This window comes from Dromiciops gliroides, chromosome 4 (genome assembly GCF_019393635.1).
Source record: "Dromiciops gliroides isolate mDroGli1 chromosome 4, mDroGli1.pri, whole genome shotgun sequence".
Lineage (NCBI taxonomy): Eukaryota > Metazoa > Chordata > Mammalia > Microbiotheria > Microbiotheriidae > Dromiciops > Dromiciops gliroides.
In genome coordinates, this window is record NC_057864.1 from 27997312 (window position 1) to 28015529 (window position 18218).

Below are 18218 nucleotides of genomic sequence, written 5' to 3' on the forward strand. Positions count from 1 at the left end.
TTGGGCTCTGGACCCTGTGGCCAGTGTTTGTGCTGTAATAACGTTGAGATAGTAGGACAATTAGCAAAAGAACAATACCTCACATTTATCAATTGTTTTCATGTGTACAAAGTGCTTCCTTATAACAGCTCTGAGGGAGGTAGGGCATTGACTCTGTCTCTCCAGGCTTATTTAAGTGATCTGTCCAGGCTCACACAGCCTCATGAATATCTGAGGCAGGATTCAAACCCAGGCTTCCCAAGTTCAAGGCTGATCCTCTTTCCTCCATGCCAGAAGTATAGAGCTGATGGAGTGTGGCCAGGACCAGATGAAAATATAATTGAGAAATGGTTAATAAAATAAATAATAACACAATCTCGATCATGTGAATTTGTTTTTGTCTAAGTCAGTACGCAGCCTTCAGGAAAGAAAACACTGCTCTGCTCCACGCTGCCTCCTCAATGTGATAGTCAAGTCAACAAACATTGTTTAAGTGCCAGTCTCTGTACTACGGGCTGGAGACATAAAGAAAGGCCCAAAGACCATCCATCCTTTCCTGCAAGAAGCTCACAATCTATGGGGGAGACCACATGCAGACATCCATACACACACCAACTAGAGACAAAGTAATCAACAGTGTGAAGGGCGATTTGGAAAGGCTTTAGTTTCTAGATCCCAACCATGGCTTACCCTCCATTGCTGAGCCAGAGGTGGCATCCTGAGGCTTTCCACTCAGAAGGCTTTGGAGCCTGCTTCGACCCCCATTTCATTTGGTCCAGTAAATCAGACAGCTGCATCCCAGAGTGGTGGGGAAGAGACTGCTTGGTGAAGCTGAAAGTGCTGTGGTAATCTAAGGGCTTGCTATCACCTACTGTTTCCAATCAGTCTTGTGGTGCTATTACTTCTCAGGTGTTTCTGTCAGTATTGATTGAGCCATCAAGCCAGAACGACCTTCCACAAGGAAGGCTATGGCCTGTCAGCTAGAACTTTCATTCCTTGGTGAGTTAGTTAAGGATGGAATCCCTGGCATCCCACATACAGTCCATCTAATTAAAATTAGACAGAGAACACGAAAGAGTATGAACTACTGGGTTCCAGGAGTGAAATTAAAGGGATTCATCCATTTCTACTTAGGCCTAGGAAAGGTTCCTTGCCATCTGATAATGCCCTCAGTCTGAGTGCTCCTCCCTGGGTGCCACAGTGAGCGATCGTGACAAAGCCATGTTCCGCTTCATCTGGAGCAGTTCATAGATTCATTCCCATTTAGTGAACACTTATTAAACACTTACTGTGTACTTGGCCCTGTTCAGCTTGATCCCTGCCTGCATGGAGCTCATAGTAACACATAGTAACATAGCTCCAGAGCCAAGTGAACACCAGACTCAGGTGCCAGGCAAAGGCTAGGAAAGAGAAGACAGAGCAATAGCAACTTCAGGGGGGAGCAGTGGTTTTAGAGAGCCTAGCTTCTTAAACTGGGGGTCACAACCCTATATGGGGTCACCTAACAATGTGGGTGTTGTGAAAAATTTGGTAACGGTAAAAGGTAATGTATGCCTATTTTACATACCTTTATGCCCAGAGTTGCACAAAAATTTCTTTGGTGAAAAGGGGTCCTGAGTGGAAAAAGTTTAAGAAGCTCTGTCCAAGAGGAAATGGCTTTGAGTTGTACCTTAAGAGGATGCAGAGAATTTCAGTAGATAGAGAAGGGTATTAGTGGAATTGATTACAGGCATAGTAAAGTAGGAGGTAAGGAAGGGACCTGGGACAGTGTGAGGAGGTCTGTGGGGGAGGGGTCAGGTGGCTCCATTTGGATGGAACACAGAGTGTCTGATAGGGAAAGGTGGAAGATAAAGCAGGAGGGGAAGGGTAGCACCAGGCCCTGGGGTCTTTGAGTGCCAAGGGAATAGAGACTCACGAGTGGGTCAAGGTCTACCAAACATTCATGATGCTTATTTTTTACGGGTGGAATCACAGAAGGAAAAAAGCAAAACTAGTAATAGTTCCTGGAAGTTTCTTGTCTGATGTGAGAGGCACAAGCAAAAGCACATTTTAAGACAATTTCCTTCTAAACTCAGGAACTGTTCATTGTATTAGAATGGAATAAGCCTTTATTAAATGCACTTTGCTAAGCACTTTACAAACATTATTTAATTGTTCTCTTCAGACACTCTGTCTTCCCATCTTATCTCATAGAATTGCTTTTTGGGTGATGTATGTTATCCATTTTATATTTTCAGTGTGAATTTCATGGAATGGGAGCCATCAAAAATTATTATATTTATACACACATATAAAAATAAATAATATATACATACAAACACAAACATATATGTATGTATGTGTGTATACACACACATACATACTTACTGTTCATTTTTAACTCTTCATTTTGCTTATTTGCACTGCTGCTTGTTGACTTCAACCCTTGTTACCCTCATTTAATGACATAGCTGACATTACTTCTCACCCAGTTCCATTTTTCTTACTCTCTTCTTTCTTGAGGATATAATACGAAGTCACTTATTGAATATTAAATATAATTGAAAAAATATTAATGTTGATTTAACATTTGAAAGCATCTTCAGGGCAATTTTGCTGCCCAGATATATAGTTTACCTGTAACACTTGTGTTAATTATTTTTGTAAAGCATGTATAAGAAGAAATATCCAACCTCTTTTTTTGTATTTTATGGAAGTAGTTTACTCTACTTGTGTATCCATTAATTATTTATCACCAAAAGAGTCTCTATATAAGTTTCCTGTAATAATAAACCTATATACCTAGTTACTGTCCCTGTCCCGTATTCTGTTTATTTCACAAAGAAGAGATTCTTTTTAGGACAAAAGACTGAATAAGCTTAGTACATTCACTTCCTGAGTTTTATAGAAAAAAAAGTATCATATTGTATAGATATAATTATACTATATAATGTCCTGATACTGGTAATGACATTTCATTGTAATGAGCAAGATATAACCAACTTGGGGCTGTCCATGGGCTTAGGATTCCTGAGCCATGACATTTGTATCCCTACTTAAACCTACCATACTGCAGCTCACTCGCCATTCTGTCTTCATACCATACTTAGTCCATTGTTTGCCCATCAATACTGCTATTCCAGGAAAGATTGGTCAAGCTCCTGCTCTCTGACTCCACTCATGCTTCACACCAAAGCACCCTCCCCAGCCTCCATTTCATTATATGAGCTGTCTTCCCCATTAGAATGTGAGCTCCTTAGGGACAAGGTTTGTCTCTCTTCTTTATCTGCATCCCTGGTGGTCAGTCTTATGCGGTCATCATTTTAGTAAATGCTTTTCATGCATTCATTTACCCAAGTTGGAAGGAAAATGTCCTTAATGTAGGAGAGTATAGTACAACAGGTCATATATACCTTTCCTCTTCTCAGCTCTGGATTTTTTTATAAGCTGTGCTTTATTTTGCTGGCTTATCTGAGGTTTAAGAGTGGGCTTTTCTGGAGTGACTGAGGGAGATTTTGGGTTCTTTTCCAAGTTCTGTCCCTAATTCACTGTTTGACCTTTGGGAAAACACTCCCTTTGCCCCTGGACTCAGTTTCTTCATCTGAATGAAATGCTCTCTCAGATGCCGTCCAGCCTTAGAATCCCATCTGCCTGAGAGGGAGATTCATCAGGGTGGGCAAGGCTCTTTCAAATTACCCCCTAGAGTATGAGGACTGGGGCATCTCCTGGAGGTGGTAAGACCGCGTGGGAAGTATCTGGTTTGGCAGTGACTTTCTGCTCAAAATCTCTATGTCCTCTCCATGATTCCATTTGTCCTTAACCATAGCTCTCCTATGCTGTGGATTCCTTGTGGGATTCAACTTTGTGGATCATTAATCTGCTGAAAGAACACATTCTTTTTACAAAGCAGACATTCTTTATGTGCTGTTTGCGAAAAATGTTTTCTGATTGTCATGTAGGTTTCTGATTCAAACAAGGTATGACTATGAGAAGAATTGGCTTTGGGAGATTTCACAGCCACTAGGGGGCCCTTGGGGATTGAGTTCAATAGCTTTATATGAAACTGACCTTATAATTTAAAAAGGCAGAAGGAATGTTGGCTCAGTGTGCAGCCCTTCGTATCAGTGAAGTGCAGGAAATGGAGTCTTAGAGAAGGGAAAGAGCTTCCTCAAGTCCTGAAGCTAATAAGTTTCAGACCTAGAATCCAGTGAGGTGTGTAAGCTTAGAGTGAATGAACAAAGCCCTCTTCACCTTGCACAGAGCTGCTCTTGTTAGGCTGTGAGGGAGCAGACAGTGACCTTGGAGAACTTGTTGGTCTCTTGTTCTTTTCTTGGCCCTCTGCCATCCAGATGTCAGCTTCCTCATTCAGCAGAACCTGTTTTCCCCAAAGTTATCAATAATCTCAATCTCTCTCTCTCTCTCTCTGGGGCAATGAGGGTTAAGTGACTTGCCCAGGGTCACACAGCTAGCAAGTGTCAAGTGTCTGAGGCTCGCTTTGAACTCAGGTCCTCCTCCTGAATCCAGGGCCAGAGCTTTATCCACTGTGCCACCTAGCTGCCCCCTCAATAATCTCTTAATTGCCCAATCTGATTTTTTTCTCTCCAGTCTTCATCCTTCTTAATCTCTCTGCTGCATTTACAACCTCTCCTTTTACATATTTCCTCCTCTCTGGATTTTCTTCCTAACCTGTTTGGTCACTACTTCTCAGTCTCTTTTGCTGACTCATCAACTTAGTAGGCGTCTGCTAAAGCCCCGTCCTGGGCCCTCTTTTCTTCTCTAGTCTCATACTTGGTAACTTCATTAGCTACCATTTTACTTTATCAATATTTTATCCCATGTAGTTATTAATTAACATAGACATAATTGCCAGGAGTATGTGTGTGTGTGTGTGTGTGTGTGTGTGTGTGTGTGTGTGTGTTTTCAGTGTCTCTCCTAAGCTTCAATTTCTGATCATCAGCTACCTGTTGGACATTCTTCCCATCCCACCCCACCCCCAATTTATAATTTTTTTTTTTGCAGGTTTTTCTTTTTAAATTTTGAGTTCCAAATGCTCTCCTTCCCTCCCTTCTAACTCTCCCCCACCCATTGCAAAGGCAAACAAAATGATATACATGTGAAATAATATAAAACTATTTTCATATTAGCCATATCACCAAAAATGCAAGAAAATTATTTATCACTTATATCAAAATTATAATAATCAATTTGCACTCAGTGTTTTCATCAGTAGTTCTCTGGAGGTGGATAGTATTTTTTCAACATGAGTCCTTTGGATCATTGTATTGATGAGAGTAGCTAAGTCTTCTACAATTCACATCATCACAACATTGCTGTTACTGGCCACAATGATCTCCCTGTTCTTCTCATTTCACTTTGCTTCAGTTCATATAAGTCTTGTTCTGTTTGTTTGTTTTTTTTCTGAAACTACCTTTGTCATCATTTTTTATGCCACAATAGTACTCCATCACAATCTTATGCTACAATTTTTTCAGTCATTCCCCCATGGATTCTTTGCCACCACAAAAAGAGCTGCTATAAATATTTTCATATCTATAGGTTGTTTTTCCTTTGATCCTTTAGGGCACAGACCTAGTAGTGATATTGCTGGGTCAAAAGGTACATACAGTTTTTTAGCTTTTTGGGCATAGTTCCAAGTTACTCTCCAGAATGGTTAGACCAGTTCACAACTTCAATGGTTTATTAGTATACTTCTTTTCCCTCATCCCCTCTAGCATTTGGCATTTTTAATAAGTGTGAGGCAGTACCTCAGAATTGTTTTAATTTGCATTTCTCTGATCAGTAATGATTTAGGGTATTTATTCATGTGACTTATAGATAGCTTTGAGTTCTTCTTCTGAAAACTGCCTGCTTACTGTGCACAGTGTCCTCCCAGCTCTGCTCACTTCACTATATTCATTAGTCTTTCCAGGTTTTTCTGGGATCATTCCGTTTGTCATTTCCTATAGCTCAAGACCATTCCACCGCAATCATATAGCACAGCTTCTTCCATCATTCCTCAATTGATGGACATTTCCTTGGTTCTCAATTCTTAGCCACCACAAAGAGTTGCTATAAATATTTTTTGTACAATTCCCCCCCCACCCTTTCTCTTTTTCATGATTACTATTGTTAACTGTTTCCCTTCCATCCTGTTTCCTTCCCCATGATATTCATTCTATTATCCATCTTCTTTCATCCTATCCCTCTTCAAAAGGGATTTGCTTCTGTCTGTCCCCTCCCCCAATCTGCCCTTCCTTCTTTTGCCCCTCTCTATCCCCTTTCCCTCCTATTTTCCTGCAGGGTTAGAGAGATTACTCCACCCAATTGAGTGTGTATGTTATTCCCTTCTTGAGCCAATTCTGATGAGATTGAGGTCTTTGAGCCACTTCTGATGAGTGTTAGGCTCATTCACTCCCCAGATTAGATTACTCCATCCAGTTGGGTATGTGTGTGTTAATCCCTCCTTGAGGCAACTCTGATGAGTTCTTTGAGCCTTTTCTGAAGAGTGTAAAATTCATTTACTGCCCTGCTCCTCTCCCATCTCTTCCACCACTCCATAAGCCTTTTCCTGTTTCTTTCATGTAGGATTTCACCTCTGCCCTTCCCCCTCCCCCAGTACATTCCCCATACCCCTCAATTTAACCCTAAAGATGTTATCATGGGGCAGCTAGGTGACAGAGTGGACAAAGCATCCACCCTGGACCCAGAGGGATCCCAGCCAAAACCCGACCTCAGACACAAGACAGTCACTCACTGCAAAACCCCAAGTATGTCCCCCAACTCCAAATTTTTATGGTTCTCTAGGGTCTTGTATTTGAAAGTCAAATTTGCCATTCAGTTCAGGTCTTTTCATCACAAATACCTGAAAGTCTTCTTTTTTCATTGAAGTCCCACTTTTTCCTCTGAAAGATTATGCTCAGTTTTGCTGGGTAGGTGATTCTTGCTTGTAATCCCAATTCTTTTGCCCTCTGGAATATCATATTCCATGCCCTCTGGTCCTTTAATGTAGAAGCTGCTAGATCTTGTGCTATTCTGACTGGGGCTCCACAGTACTTGAATTCTTTCTTTTTGGCAGCTGGCAATATTTTCTCCTTGACCTGAGAGCTCTGGAATTTGGCTATAATATTCCTAGGAGTTTTCCTTTTGGGATCTCTTGCAAGAGGTGATTGGTGGATTCTTTCAATTTCTATTTTATCTTCTGTTTCTAGAATATCAGGGCAATTTTCCCCGACAATTTCTTGGAAGATAACGTCTAAGCTCTTTCCTTGATCGTGGTTTTCAGGTAGACCAAGAATTTTCAAGTTATTTCTCCTAGACCTATTTTCCAGGTCAGCAATTTTTCCCAGAAGATATTTCACATTGCCCTCTTTTTTTTTTTTTTTTATTAAGTTGGATTTGCTTTATTGTGTCTTGGTTTCTCATAAAGTCACTAGCTTCCATTTGTTCAATCCTAATTCTTAGGCAATTATTTTCATCAGAGAGCTTTTGTAACCTCCTTTTCCATTTGGCCAATTTGACTTTTCAAGCTGTTGACTTTTTTCTCATGTCTTTTCCTGCATCACCCTCATTTCTCTTTCCATTTTTTCCTCTACCTCTCTAACTTTATCTTCAAAGTCCTTTCTGAGCACCTCTATGGCCTGAGACCAATTCATATTTTTCTTGGAAGCTTTAGATATAGGAGCCCTGACATTGACATCTTCCTCTGAGGGTGCCCCTTGGTCTTCCTTGTTACTGAAGAAACTTTCTATGGTCCTCACCTTTCTCTGTTTGCTCATCTTGCCTTTCTTTTACTTGGCTTTTAGCTTCTTAAAGTGGGGCACTGTTTCCAGGCTGCAGTATCCCAAGCTTCAGAAGTCCCAGGTGGTATGATTTAAGGAGAATCAGGTTCTTCACTCACCTGGCCTGTTCCCTGGTTCTAGATGACCCCAGACCAACTTGCTAATCAACTGGCTTTGTGTGTTGTAGTTGTCAGCTCTGATGAGCCTGTGCCCCTCCCCCACCTGGGCCACTGCTACTCAAGCCTACCTCCTGGTTCCCAGCAGGGGTAAAAAACCCAAGTTCTGCCTCAGCACCAGCATAGACCCCTGTAGTCTCCCCCCTGCCCAGGGCTCAGCCCTCTCACCAGACTGTGAGCTTAGTTCCAAATGACACTGGCACTTCAGCTGATTCAGAGGCTCTGGGGGTTTCCTTCTCTGGTGAGGTCTTCCTGGGACTGGATCTGTGTCAGGGTGACTGTGGGGTTGGGCTCCACTCCTGTCTCAGAACAGCAGCTACCTCCTTCTGACCTTCCAAGTCGTTCCTTACAAAGGTCAGGTCTGACCATGTCACTACCCTATTCAAGGAACTACAGTGCTGCTCAGTCACTCCTAGGCTCAGACCTCCTCTATCTTTCAATGCTCTTTACAATTTGGTCTAATTAAATATTACTCCTCATCAGTCACTCTATGGCCTGCAACCAGACTGGAATTCAGGTCTTCCTGACTCCAAGCCTAAGGACCTCTCCATTGAACCCCCTTACCTGTACACGTCATTAAATTCACCTTTTCTCCCCATGTGCTTTCTTTGGATCAGTTGAGAGGGGTTTCCTTGGGTGTGCATGCCTTCCTCTGCTCCATGCCCATCATATCTGTGATCTCACTCTGGGGAGGGTGTGCTTCTGCTTTCAGGACTTTGAGCAGTCTCTGCTTACCCTGGGCTGGAGGCTGGAAGGTTTGCAGAGCTCCCAATGAAACACGTGTGGCCCTCCAGTGATCCTGTGAGGCATTTGCTTGCATTGTCCTCAGATTTGGATCTGGACCTGTGACTTCACTGATGTGAGGAACTCCCGCTGACAGAACCTCTCTTCTACAAGGGACCCAGTGTCCTGTGGTGGTAAAGAGGTTTCAGAAACCCAGTGGTGCCCAGGTCTTCCCGGCTCTCTTTTCCCAGGGAACTGGTGCCTCTTGGGGCGTGACTTGGTACTTGAATGGGGAGGTAAGGCAAAAGGTCAGGCCCAGCCTCAGCTTGGATGTCTGGCGATTGCACTTACAAAAAAGGAGGAGCAGCTTTTGAGGGGGTGCTCAGACGCTCATTTGGGGTAACTTCAGAATCCGTGATCTTAGGGCTGAAGAAAAACCTCTTAGCCCCTTGAGTTCAGCTTGTATCTGAAGAAGAGCATGTCACCAACAGGTTTATATCCCACTGTTGCCCATCTAGCCATATTTATTTACTAAGCTCCATAACAAATATTTACTTAGCTCCAGGCAGCCAGGTGGTGCAATGAATAGCGCCCTGGGCTTCAAATCAAGAAGTCCCTTCACAAGTTCAAATTCAGCCTCAGATGCTTACAAGTTGTATGACCCTGGGCAAGTCATTTAATCCTGTTTGTCTCAGTTTACTCATCTGTAAAAAATGAGCTGGAGGGGCAGCTAGGTGGCGCAGTGGCTAGAGCACCGGCCCTGGAGTCAGGAGTACCTGAGTTCAAATCCGGCCTCAGACAATTAACACTTACTGGCTGTGTGACCCTGGGCAAGTCACTTAACCCCAATTGCCTCACTTAAAAAAAAACAAACAACAACAACAACAAAAAAAAAATGAGCTGGAGAAAGAAATAACAAACCACTACAGTATCTTTGCCAAGAAAACCCCAAATAAGGTCACAAAATGTTGAATGCAACTGAAACAAATGAACTGCTACTGAGCTCCAAGCGTAGTGTAGTGGTCCGAAGGGCAACTAGGGGGTGCCGGAGTGCACAGAATGCTGAGCCTGGATTCAGGAAGACCCAAGTTCAAATCCTATCTCAGACACTTAATTAACTGTGTGACTGTGGGCAAGTCACTTAACTCCATTCTGCCTTAGTTTTCTCATCTTTAAGAGGGGGATAATAACAGTACCTTCCTCACAGGGTTGTTGTGCATTTCAAGTTAGACGTTTGTAGAGACTAGCACAGTGTTGGGCATTTAGTAGGTCCTAACTAAATGCTTATTCCCCTTCCCTCACTTGGATTTCGACATTTATTCATAAGCAGTGGATAACATTGAATCCTGAGCCCTTCCATACCCTTGAAGGCACTTAGGAGCAGTTTCAGCGGGTAAAGCAGTAGGAAATATTTCACAAAAGTCTTGCCATGAGCAGAAAAGAGGAGCTGACACCAAGGAGTCACCACTAGGTTTTCTGGGAATTTTCCTGAAAAGGGGAAAGCTCTCAGGGAGTCACTTGAGGGGGCTCCTGGGGCATGTCTGTATGTGCAGTGGATGGGGAGACATTATCGACTAGAGGGGGTGATGGCTGTGGAGGCGCTCTGCTGGAGGTGAGGGGGGAGGGAGGGGCTGGCTTTGACTGGGGCCACAGCAACCTCAGCTCCGGAGCAGAGAGTGAGGGCACCATCTCTATCTGGGCACAGAGATATGGGTGAGGCTGTGAGGGAGCTGCCAAATAAAGGGGCCTGGCCTCTGGTCTAGAGCCACTATAGGTTCATGAGGAGGAGAGGGTGAGGCCGGCAGCCCTGAGTGTCCCTGAGAGGGATGGGGGCGGGTTGAGAAGACTCCAGGCACAGCAATGGGGACAATCGAGGAGAATGGGAAGGGGTGGCAGAGGTAAAGGAGGGGGACACAGGAGATAGCTCTGCTAGATCCACACTTGGGTTTGTCCAGCTTCTCTCCTTGCCCAAACCCTTTTATTCCTGAGGGTTTTGTTCCTGCTGCCCAGACAACCACAAGAGGGCTCTCCTCCCCTTCTACGATGCAGCTCCACTTCCTCCAAGCCTTTTGTCCCAAACAAAAGAGATCACAGTTAGGTTTGTCCTTCACAGCTTAAAGAGCGCTTTATCATAATCATTTTTGGATTTTATAGAGGAGGAGACCGAGGTTCAGACAGGATAAGAGATTTGCCTTTGATTATACATCTAGAAATGAGTTGGCCAGGTCATTCCAAATTGATTATTGTGTCTGTGCAGTATGAAGGAGAATGTGCTATGTTTGGGGATCAGATCCTGCCAGCTGGGTAGCCCAGAGTGAAGACCTGAGTTCAGATCCAGCTTCAGACACTTACTGTTGGTGTGACTTTGGGAAAGGCCCTTAACCTAACTCGGTCTCTGTTTCCTTGACTGTCAGATGGGGATAACTGGTCAGTTGTCACGAGAATCAAGTGAGAGAATGTTCCTGAAGCGCTCAGATGCCTTCTCTGTTCTCCTTTCCTTTCCTCATTTCTTAGCTGGAGCTTCCCTCATCAAGAACTGAGTGTCAGAGTAAGGGTGATTCCCGGGGGTGTGGGAGCCTGGGGAAGTCACTTATCTCTTATTTGCCTCAGTTTCCTCAGCTATAAGTGGGGTCAATAGCAGCATCTATCTCACAGGATTATTGTGAAGATCGATTGAGGTACTATTTGTAGAGGGCACTCTATACATACTCTTTCCTTTCCCCTACACAAACCTGATGCTTTCCTTAAAACTCTCCTGGGAGATGGATAATACAAATATTTCTGCCTTCATTTTATAGAAAAGGAAACTGAGGCTAAGAGAGGGGAAGACATTTATCTGAGATCAAACAGCCAGTAAGAGCCAGTGTTGGGAATTTTGAAACCAGGTTTCCTGATACCAAGTCTTTCTCTTTCCATAACTCCATGTGCCTTGTATACATCAGGGAAAGTTAAATCTCATTTTCCAGATGAGGAAACTGAGACAGGGAAAGTAAGTGACTTATAGTCACATAGAGAATAAATGGCAGAGATGGATTTGAACCCAGGTCTTTTGGCTCTTAAGTCCTATATTCTTTTCATTAATCCAGATTATCTTCTGTCCCCTTTCCCTACCTTACACCCGTCATTTATTCTTTATCCCAATGATACTGTCTTCCTGGTTGTTCCTTGAATGAAACCATGCCATCTCTAGACTGGGCATTTTCACTGGCATCCCCCATACTTGGAATTCTCTACCTTTTCCATTCCACTGCAGTGCCTGCCCCTCTTCTATTCCTACCACTAGAATTTGTGGCAATCTAAAGCATTTCCACAATACTTTAAAAATATTTTATGTGCTAAAATCAGCAGCCAGGCACCTTACTAATTACCCCCCAAGTGGGTGAGGAAAAGACATATTTTTCTCACAGCAGCCTAGAAACAGGAAGAGCTGCCAGATCCTAGATCTAGAAACAGGATCTGTCAACACACTGGCATGAGAAGCTTTCAGAGCCTGGACGACGACGTTCAGAAAGACGTGGAAAGGACAAGAAAATGCCTCAAAAACTTGATGGTTGAAGACTAGTTTCATTACTTACCTGGAGGAGAGAAGGTTAAGTTCCTGAACATACCATTATTGAATGCCAGCCAGGGGAGACACCAAGTGATGGACTCTGGGGCCTGCAGTCCATCAATAAGCGTCTCTTCATTGCCCCCCCCCCCCCCATTTGCTAAGCCCTATGCTTTGGTATTGGAGACACAAGGGAGGGGGGGCGGAAACCAACCCCAAACCCTGCCTGCAAAGAACTTCTGTTCCCTCAGGAGAGACATTCTTTGAGGTGGAAACTGAGGGGTCCCCCTTCCAGAAAGAGGAGAGAAAGCAGTACAAAGGTATAGAGATGGGAGATGGCAGAACACAGAGCCTTCTAGCTTGGCTGAACTGTAGAGTGGAGGGACCACTTGTTTTTCCCGCAGTTGCCTTCTAGGTGGCGGCACACATTGTGCTGGCGACTGAGAGCCAAAGAATGAAACGGTCGTCTTCTCCAGCAGAGGTAGCAAGTACACGGAGAACTGTAGCCTAGGGAACAGAAGTATTCACTGGCGAGGGGGTGGATCAAGAAGGCCCCTCATGTGGACCTGAAGGAAGACAGCTATTCTTTGGGTTGGGAGGTGGGAGGGAGGGGCAGCCAGGCTTGGGGGTTTGCCAGTTAAAAAATATGGGAACAGGAGGTGGAGTGTCGAGCTAGAACATGGCATACCATGAGGGAAGAGCAGTGAGAATTCAGGTTTTCCTGGATCACAGAGTATGGAGACGAGGCTGCTATGCTGTGAGGCTGGAAAGCTAGGTTGCAGCTGTGTGGTAAAGGTCATTAAAGCCAAACAGAGGGGTTATATTTGATCTTAGAAGAATGTACAGTAAGGAGTGACATGGTCACATCTGCACTTGGGCACCTGTTGGAGAATGGAATAGGAAGGAGAATGAAGGCATATAGGCCAATCAGGAGACTGTTGTTGTGGTCTAGGGAGGAGTAAAGAAGGGCCCGTACCAAGGCAGTGGCTGTGTAAATAGTGAGAAAGGGTTGAATGCTAGAAATGTTGTGAAGGTAGGCAGGAGTTTGCATTTGATAGGATATGCCACAAAAGCAAGAGGGAAGGAGTTGGGGTTGACATCCAGGTTGGGTGACTGCAAGGTCAGTGGTGCCAAGTAAGCAGGAAGTTTGGAAGAGGGATGTATTTTGGGAGAAAGATGCTGTGTTCCCTCCTGGATATGTTGAGTTTCAGATGGCATAAATTTAGAGGTAGCTCAATGAATATTGCTATAGGTATAGGCCTATTTAGATGTATATGCAAATAGAGCTTTTAAAATTAATGTTTAACCATAAAATATGTAAATAATGTGATAGATATATATATCTATATATCTACACACATACACATCTCTATATATCTGAGTAGCACCTTCATTAAGATAAGAATTCAAATTCAAGGGGCAGCTGGATGGCGCAGTGGATGGAGTGCCGGCCCTGGAGTCAGGAGTGCCTCAGTTCAGGTTCGGCCTCAGACACTTAGCACTTGCTGGCTGTGTGGCCCTGGGCAAGTCACTTGGCCCCAACTTCCTCACTAAAAAAAGAAAAAAAAAAGATAAGAATTCAACCCATGGAAAGAGAGGGAGTATAGAGAGATAAGAAAAGAGGGCCTAGGACTGAGTCTTGGGGAACCTGCCCAGGGTAGAGATAGGGGTAAAGATCCAGCAGAGAAGACTGTGGAACAGTCAGACCAGTAGGCCAAAGATGAAGTAGCCTCAGGGAAACGCAGAGAGCAGACTATGTAGGAGGAAGGAATCATCAGGGCAGTTTTAAATTAGTCTGAAACGGTTTACCATGCAGTTCTAAAAAGATCACATTTGCAGGGTTGAGCTCTCTCCACTCTTCCAGGTGACGCGCTGCTATGTTCCCTGAAGACAAGGCCTTTTGAAAGAGAAGCATTGAATCTGTGGCTTTCCTCAGGTATCACTGTTGGTGGGTTTGAGTCTTGCTGACTTTCTGGAGCCATTTCTCAGATTAGCCTTGACCCCAAATCACTGCTTTTCTTTCTTTTTTCTTTTTTTGTTTGTTTGTTTTTGACAAGGAGGCAGTCAGGATTAAGTGACTTGCCCAGAGTCATACAGCTAGTGTCAGAGGCCTGGATTTGAACCCAGGTCCTCCTGATTCCAGGGCTGGTGCTCTGTCCACCGCACCACCTAGCTGCCCCTTGAACTATTTATTTTCGAAAAGAAAAGAAAAGTTTAGTACTCTATATGCTACGAAAACATTTATCCATCAGATGGCTTTCTGAGTATGTATGTAGTAGACCAACTCTGAATAGGCTTTATTTAGCGATTCAGTTTGCTAATTGGTCCAAAGTCTATAATAAAGAATTCCCTTTAACAGGATAGGTCCTGTAAGGGTTTTTTGATGAGATTGGTCACATTATTTTTATAGGTGCCAAATTGTGAGCTGCAGGAGGGCACAGACTGTGTATTCATTATCGTGGTATCTCCCGCAGCCTCTGGCACTGAAGGTTCTGAAGTCACAAGAAATGAGTTTCAGGCCCTGCTCTGACACTTTGCTAGTTATATGACCTGGAGGAAGGTGCTTCATTTATCTCACTGAGCTTACATTTCCTTATCCTTAAAATGGGGAGAACAAGGTAGGATGATATATTTCAGGGCTTTTAAAACTTTTTCCACTCATGACCCCTTCTCTCCTGAGAAAATTTTATGTGACCCCTGGTATATAAGTATGTCAAACAGGTATACGTAACCTTTTACTACTGCCAAATTTTTCGCAAGCCCCACATTCAGTTACCCCACATGGGGTCACGACCCACAGTTTAAAAAGCTTTGAGATATTTCCCAAGGTGGCTATGAGAAAAGCCCTTTTAAAACTTAAAAAGCTCTAGAAACATGGGTGATAGCTAATAATGATGGTGATGATGGATGGATGGATGGATGGGGACCACTTCAGTCATTGTTATTTAACTATCCAAAAAACACAGGCATTTAGGCAGCACAGTGAAGATGCTGGGCCTAGAATCAGAAAGACCTGAGTTCAGATCTAGCCTGAGTTACTCCTAGCTCTGTAACCCTGGGCAAGTTATTTCAGTTTTTTTCTGCCCCCGTTTTCTCAACTGAAAAAAGGGGAAAATAAAAGCCCCTAAATCCCAGGGTCATTGTGAGAATCACATAAGATGATGTTTGTAAAGACCATAGCATGATGCCTGACATAAACAAGGTACTTAATAAATGCTAGCAAGTATTATTAGGATCAAATGATGTAATATTAACAAAAAGCTTATACAGTGCCTGACACACAGTAGTCACTTAGTAAATGTTTTTTCCCTTGCCTCCCCCTCTTCATTTCCCCTTCCCTTCACACTGTGTTTGGTACTTCATAGCTCACAGATGAGGGTGGAGGCAAGAGATATAACTACATTATGTGGTAATAAATAAGTGCAGTAGGGGTATCCAGACAAACGCTGTGGAAGGACATTGTTCAATTCAGATCTGACCTCAGGCACTTATGTGCTGTTTGACCTTGGACAAGTCACTTAACCCCTGTCTGCCTCAGGATCCTCCTCTATATGATGGGGAGTATTATAATACCACCTCCCGTTTTGAGGATAAAATGAGATCATATTTATAAGCACTTTGCAATCTTAAAGCCCTGAAACTCCCTTATCTTCCTCCCTCTTCCTTCTTCAGTGGGAAAGAAGAATCAAGGATAACTCCCTGGTAGAGTCCTATTTTAAGTGGCTTCTAGAGTCAGCCAGGAATCCCAATAGGTATTTATCAAGTGCCTCCTTTGAACCAGGCACCATGCTGAGCCATCTCGTTATAGAGAAAGGCAAAAGAGCCCAGCATCTAAAGAGGGAGAAAACATTCAAACAACTCTACAAATCATTCGTAGGCAGCACCAATGGAAGCAAGTTGACAGAGAGAAGGCCCAGCCGTTGCGTAGCATTAAGAAAGGCTTCCTGGAGAAGGGGGGATTTTTACCTGGGCCGTGAAGGAAGTCAGGAGGCAGGAGGAAGGAGAGCATCCGAGTCTGGGGGGGAGTCAGGGAGAGTGCTCGGGGTCTGGAGATGGATGAGCAGCAGCTGGGGGCCTGGGCCTCTGGGCTGAAAAGGGTGTGGTGGGATGTGAGGGATGAGAAGACTGGAGAGGTAGGAAGTGACCGGGTGGTGAGGGCTTCGGATGCCAAACAAGATCTTGTATTTGATCCTGGGAGAGGAGTTTGTGGTGGGTCACATGGTCAGGTCTGAGATTGAGGAGGATCACTTGGAGACCCACCTGTACTTCCTGCAGTAGTCACCAGGGGTGCGGTGGTAAAGGCCTGCACCAGGGTGGGGGCAGGCAGGGTACTGGGGAAACTGACAAGTCTTCCTACCTGATGAAATATGGGGAGTGAAGGAGAGTGAAGAGTAAAGTGAGTGAGAGGAATGAGTGACAGGGTGGTCAGGAGCAAGTCCAGTCTCCATGACAGCCAGCAGTTGGAAGGAGTGGACAGATTGCTTCATGGGGGCAAGGGGTCAAGGGGTCAAGGGGCTAAGAGGGTGGCTAAAAGGGATGGAGAACAGTAGTGTGGGGTGGGGAGGTTTATATCATGTCTCCCAACCCTCTGGAGCATTTATGTGGAGGGGATCACTGAGTGGGCGTGTGGAAGTCAAGAGGGTAAGTAATAAGCAGCACTAGGGTTTTGTCCTCAGGGTGGTGGGCTTTCCCTGCAGAAAGGGCAGGCCAGAAGTAGATAGAAAGCAGGAGAGCATGGCTTCTCTTTGTCCCCTGCAGGTGAGGAGAGGCCAGCCCCAGCCTGATGAAATGGTGTCTCTCTGTCCCCTGCTGGCAGGAAGATCCCCTGCAAGCAAGCAAGCAAGCAAGCAGAACCCTGCCCAGGGGACCTGCACACAGTGAAATGTTTGAATGCTTAGTGGTTGGTTCATTTCTTCAGCTTATTATATGGAATGAAACATCTCTTTAAAAAATAAAAGGAAGAGGGGCAGCTAGGTGGCACAGTAGATAAAGCACCAGCCCTGGATTCAGGAGGACCTGAGTTCAGATCTGGCCTCAGACACTTGACACTTACTAGCTGTGTGACCCTAGGCAAGTCACTTAACTCCTATTTGCTTCAGTTTCCTCATCATAAAACACTTCTCAGGCCTTAAAGTACTGCATAAATGCTAGCTATTATCACCACCACTACCATCACCATTGTTGTCGTCGCCATCATTAAAACAAACAAGGTGAACCAGAAAACCTAAGCCATGGAGAAAAGGACACCTCAGGAGCCTCATGAAGCCAGTCAACAAGCAGTGATAAGCACCTACTATGTTCCATGCACTGCACCAAGCACTGGGGATACAAAGAAGGCAAAAGATCTGTCCTGTTCTGGAGGAGCTCCCAGTCTAATTGCAGATAAGACCATAAGCAAACAGCTGTGGCCCCACAGAGGGAAGGGAAAGAGAAAGCCAACAAGCAGTGCCAGGCACTGTGCCAAGCACTTTACAGATGCTGTCCCATTGGAGCCTCACAACAGCCCTGGGAGGCAGGTGCTGCTATTTATCCCCATTGTACAGTTGAGGAGGACAGATCGGTGGCACAGTAGGTAGAGCAATGGGCCTGGAGTCAGGAAAACCTGAGTTCAAATCTAGTCTCTGACACCTGACCTTGGGCAAGTCACTTAACCTGTTTCTTGTTTCCTCATCTGGAAAATGAGCTGAAGAAGAAAATGGCAAACCACTCCAGCATCTTTGCCAAGAATACCCATACTGGTATCACAGAGTGTCAGACATGACTGAAACAATGGAAAAACAACATACAGTTGAGGAAACTAAAGCCACCGGGTTAAGGGACTTACCCAGGGTCACAGCTAGTAAATGTCTGACACTGGATTTGAACTCAGGTCTTCCTGTCTCCAGGTCCAGGACTCTAACCATTGAGCCATCTAACTGCCAAATATGTGTGTGTGTGTGTGTGTATGATAAATTGGTAGTAGTGTCAGAGGAAAGGCACTAAGATTGTGTGACTGGGAAAGGCTTCTTGTAGAAAGTAGGACTTCAGCTGAGATTA

At 44.4% G+C, this 18218-nt stretch overlaps 1 protein-coding gene across 2 annotated transcripts in view; it reads left to right on the top strand.

Moving 5' to 3' along the window:
- The window catches only part of FAF1 (Fas associated factor 1), a 427555-nt gene that overhangs the window by 145640 nt on the left and 263697 nt on the right, over window positions 1–18218 (top strand). The window lies entirely within an intron of this gene.